The following is a 5611-nucleotide window of genomic DNA, read 5'->3' on the forward strand; positions in this document are numbered from 1 at the left end:
GGAGTGCTACCTAAAAATTTATTAAAGACTCCTCAGAGGAGGTAGCATCTGAGCAAAATTTATTTTCCTTTATATGGTACCAGCATTTGAATTGTAGTATAATTTTGTGAGTGGGAATAATGTTTCTTCAGATCATGTCAGTATGACATGACCAATCAGGATATTCAACCTTCCGGGAAGATTTTTCCAAATCCTGACAAAGACTAAACCAAGAATCATCAGATTCATCAACTGCTACACACTTTGCCAATAGGACTTTTAAAAACTATGTTCTTAGGTGATTAGATGTCCAGGACAGATTATAAATGCCTTGAGGCCAAAGGTGGTATTTTCATCTTCAGCTCTATTTTAAATTTCATCCTCTTGAAGAGATGAGATGGAATGAGAAATAAACCAATTAAATGGATAATGAGGAACATGGCATGAATTTCTGGACCAAGTGTCTTTTCCTTTTTTAATCACGTATGAGTCTTTCAGACCAAAGATTTATTGGAAAAGGAGAAAATAATAAAGAGGAACAATGGGTATGGTGAAAGGAAAATTTCGGCACTGGGTGGGAATGAGGTTAGAATAGATGCTTTTTAAGAGATAGTCTTCCTTTAAGAGTCACGGAATCCCTTTCTCTAAATTTCACTCTTTGTCAAATCTCAAGGGCAAGAGGGTCAGCAATAGACCTCATTCAGTCCCCTGTGAATGGTAGCCTTAGGAGGTACATACCTCTGATGCAGGCCCATGTTCCAGCAGACTCTTCCTCACTGTGGCTCTACCTTCTTAAAAATACCAAGATGTGGGTGACCTTGCCAGTGGATCTCAATTATTTTAAGCTCCATTGCCAAAACTTACACACTTACAAGTCATCTGCATAGATGTCTGGAAATGTATGGAGATTTTTGAGAGGGCAAAGGTCAGCTGCAGCCCTAAAGCTATCATCCATCATGCGCTGATGTTATTATTATTATTTTTTTTAAATATGGAACGCTTCACGAATTTGCGTGTCATCCTTGCGCAGGGGCCATGCCATGCGCTGATGTTAGATACAGATGTGCTCTTGATTTTGTATCTCTTAAAATTAGATACATGCATATGTGTGTATGTGTTTATAGAGCTGATACATTTAAGTATTAGAATATTAGAAGTGGAGCATAATTTCTAAAAGCCAAATATGTATCAAGGCAAAAAAAAAAAACCAGAACTACATAGTAATTAAAGCAGAAAAAATAATTATTCAGGACTATCAGCAATGGAGGAAAAGAGACTCCAGTATACAGCATGGACCGGTGGTAATTTACAGCTAAGGATGAGGGTGGGGGTCAGCAAATGGCGAATTATAAAGAGAAAACATCAGAGGTGATGGGGATTCTGGCTCTACCAACTTAACCGCATTCTTTGCTGAAGATAGTTTCCTATGATTGGGTATCACCAAGGTAATGATGAAGGGTAAGGAACACAATCAGATATCAAGGATGAACTGTTCTCAAGAATGGTGTGTTCTGGGTAAACTGATTGCAGGATTCTTGCTAAAACAGAGATTATAAAAGGGTACCCATAGGGGCCTATGAGAAGATTCGGAAGCCTGACTCAGGTTTGGCCAAGAAAATAATTTTTGCTGCATGTTATAATGTAACATTTCAAAATGACTACAAATTAACTATGGAAGAAAACATTTTGTATAATTACAAGTTGTGATTCTTCTATTTTCAAATTAATTTGGGGAAAATAATTTTAAGAAAATACAAGTCATACAAATTATATTCATATTGTTAAATTTACAGAAAAATATTAACCTAAGAATTGAAGCCACATGGAAAATTAGAAGTGTGGTTTTATATTTTGAAAGAGTGACTTGCTGGGATTGATTCATGGATGGAATTCATAGGAATATAAGTTTTGTTACAAAATAATACTACCCGGGACCCCTAGGTGGCTCAGCAGTTGAGCGCCTGCCTTCAGCCCAGGATGTGATCCTGGAGGCCCAGGATCGAGTCCCACATCAGGGTCCTGGCATGGAACCTGCTTCTCCCTCTGCCTAGGTCTCTGTCTCTCTCTGTCTCTCTCTCTGTCTCTTTGTCTCTCTCTCTCTCTCTCTCTGTCTATCATGAATAAATAAATAAAATCAATAATAATAATAATAATACCCTTTGGGTGCCCAGTTCCCTCTCCCATAGAACCCTTCCATTTGCAATACTGTGGCTGAGAAAAATTACCCTAGTCCTTCCATATGGACAAGTATTTTACACAATACCCTTTGGGAAAACAACAATAACAACAACAACAAAAACCATAGAAAAACAATTCAAACCAGTTAGGTGACAAAGGAATCTCTACTGAAATGTTAAGAGATGTAACCTAAATAATTAAAGTATTTAAATATCAAGTCATATAATGTGCAGGAAAAGAGATGGAATTCAAAGAAATACTGGCTTTGAGGGGCTTGCTTTCTATCTCTTATCTCTGTTTTATATAACTGACTTTAAATCTTGTGGGAATATTAAGAACCAACAAGTGCCAAATTGAGTCATTTAATTCCTATCATCCCAGAAGGACTTGATATTTTATTCACAATAAAAATATTACAAAAGAAAAAAAATCTGTTGGTTTGTTTCATTTGCCCCCCTTCCCCCAAGACCACTGAATTTTAATAGGCTCTGTAAACAAATCCTGGCAGATTAGGTCCCTTTGTATAAAGTGATACCTCTCATTTATACCACTGGTCTGGAGTAAAGTGAGGGAGGGGTATTTCTAGGAAGAGCAGAATTCTGGTCGAAAGGCAACATGGATATCCTCCATAATCACTCACAAATAATGTTTAAACAAACTAATTTCATTTTTGAGTAATTCCGAATTACATAAAAATAGACAATGTTAAGCAGAAGCCTACTATTTAGTCTTACCTCTGAACTCTGAAGCTTTGCGGGGCAATCCTCCATTACATGACGAATAATAGGCCTTCAAGCATTGGAAAATGCGTTCCACATTACAAACTGTATTTTTTTAATCATTGTATTTACACCTCAGTATCTTGCTTGTTTTCCTCCTGAATGCATGCTAGCTTAATATTGTATCTGTTAAAATGGACAAGTTGTGAACCAAATCCTTCATCTATTGAAAGTAAATATGAATTAGAATGGAAGAAGGACTCTAGTACATCTGCAATGACACTTATTTCTCTTCTTACAGCTTGAGTTTGCACTTATCTTTGTAGCCTTATCAGTTTCTATTCTTTTTTTTTAACATCGTATTTATTTATGTATTTACTTAAAGAGAGTACACATGCACATGAGCAGGTGGAGGGGCAAAAGCAGAGACAGAGAAAATCTCAAGCAGATTTCCCCACTGAACACAGAGCACCACCCCGGGCTGGATCTCTCTGACTAGACCAGGATAGATCATGACCTGAGCTGAAATCAAGAGTTCAACACTTAACCGACCGAACCACCCAGGCACCCAATCTTTCTCTATTCGTAAAGTTGTGTCAGTTAACACTGAATTTGATATCTTCATATCAAAATACATTCTTTAAATTTGTTATAGGAAATACTATCAATCAATTTTTTCATAGTTAAATGGATATTTTTCTTCAAATTAATTTTGCATCAATTCATTTTAATTGTTTAAATCCATTACTCAATTTTTGAGACTTTTATTCACTTTAAATTTTAACCCTTTATGGTTTAATTTTTTTTCAAATTTATAAATAAGAATTCCTTGAATTCACATCTAAGAGTATAGCTAAGATCTATGCTTCAAGTCTATATTCTTCTACATAATATTTGAGTATTATTATCAGCTATATTAAAATGAACCAACTTTAATTCAATCTCATCCATTACAGTACATTAAGTATTTTTAGGTGTCTTCTATAAGATATACATTTATATATGTATGTGCATACATATACAAATATATATAATTTCAAAAATGTAACCATTTTTTAATAGTCTGTGATAGAACTACATGTACATTTTAGTGAATTTACTCTGGGTCTTCATGACCATCTCTTATTCTAAGTATTTGTATTTCATCATGTGTAAACATCCAGTATATTGAGCTAAAATTTAAACGAATTGCTGGGTTCTGCCCTCTGTAGAAAATCTCTCTCTTAATATTCTAGCTAGCTACACAATACTCTTCAGTTACCGATATACTATAATGCAGCAGTCTGCAAGTATATCATACATGCAAGTATATCCTATTTGTATATTGGATGTGGAGTTAATTTTGGAAACAATATCACTTAAAATAATGAAGTAATCTCTTGGTGAATTCTTTCTTGAATACTTAGAAACTTCTTAGTTTTCATATTTATGGCATTCTCTTCAGATTTCAAACACTTTCCCTCTGTAGGATAAATGGCATTACCCATCTCAACAATACTTGAGTTTTTTCATAGTATATCTTCTGTGAATACAGTATATTCTTTTCAAAAGTTAAACATAAGTTTATTAACTAAATTTTCTCAAATGTACTGTGATATCTATATTTTACAAGTCCATTAATTACTCTTAAATTATTTTTGTTGTTCATAGCCTATTTTCTGGTAATTCCTATCTTTGGGTTTTCTAAAATTGCGCTGCCATTTATGAACTTCCATTAGATAACATATGTATTCAGTAATTCCTCTTTTAAACTTCTGAGGTCATTTGCCACTTTTTTTTTTTTTTTGCATCACAAACTTTAAAACTTCTGAATCTTTAAAAAACTTGAGGCATCCTCAGTGTAATCCTTAGCTAGATAATTAGATTATAATGAATGGTAATGAGTATAGCTGAAAAATAAAAAAAATAAAAATAAAGGGCAAATCTGCAAAATATAATTGCTACAAATATGCAGGTCACATGCAAATACAGACTGTTGCATCAAATAACAAAGTTCAAAAGTAGTTGCTTTTTTTTTTTGGATGAGCATCTACATGAAAAATTTTAGAAACTTCCTTGCTGTTCAAAAATGCTATGAAAGTTTTAGAACACTGAAAACAATCTGGATTACTTTTCCCTTTGTACTGTTTCTCACTTCCTATGTTTTTTTCCAACCATTTAAAGTTCTTTGAAACAGTAATGATGTTCAGACAGCGCATTTTTACTTGCCATATTGATTCAGCTTTTTAAGCAATATTTAGAATTCAAATAAAATTTGTTATTCTGCTGAGTGTGACTAAATATATTCCTTATGTATCAGTCAAATGCACTCATAATTCACGTAAAAGGAAGTACCTGCACTATATATAGTTGCTAAAAGTCCCATCACTAGTGACCATCTATCCTCCTATTTTATATTACTTAAGAAGGGTTTTTTGGTTATATTTTGAGTATCCCAGTTTGGTATTTAAACTTTTATAGAGCTAAATGTATACCATTTAAGTAAAATTTACTAGTTGTCAAGAAGTGGCTCTATTTGAAGTGAGGAAAATAATATGTTTCTGCCATGACATTGTGGAGTGTCATAGAATCCACATACTTTGTGCAGTAAGAACTTAAGCGTTTTGGCATAGGATGGCAGACAATCTTTTCAATCTGACAGATGGGTTCAAATCTTTTCTATCATTTATTAGTTCTGATATGGCTATCAATTTACTTTATTATAAAATGATCTGGTATTTTTCTCACTAAATTGG

The 5611-nt window shown here is 33.8% G+C and overlaps 1 pseudogene; it reads right to left on the reverse strand.

The window, feature by feature from the left end:
* Positions 1 to 964: 964 nt before the first annotated feature.
* On the reverse strand, positions 965 to 1095 carry LOC129502300 (U6 spliceosomal RNA; annotated as a pseudogene).
* Positions 1096 to 5611: the final 4516 nt, after the last annotated feature.

This window comes from Nyctereutes procyonoides, unplaced genomic scaffold (assembly GCF_905146905.1).
Source record: "Nyctereutes procyonoides isolate TBG_1078 unplaced genomic scaffold, NYPRO_anot_genome, whole genome shotgun sequence".
NCBI classification, from domain to species: Eukaryota; Metazoa; Chordata; class Mammalia; order Carnivora; family Canidae; genus Nyctereutes; species Nyctereutes procyonoides.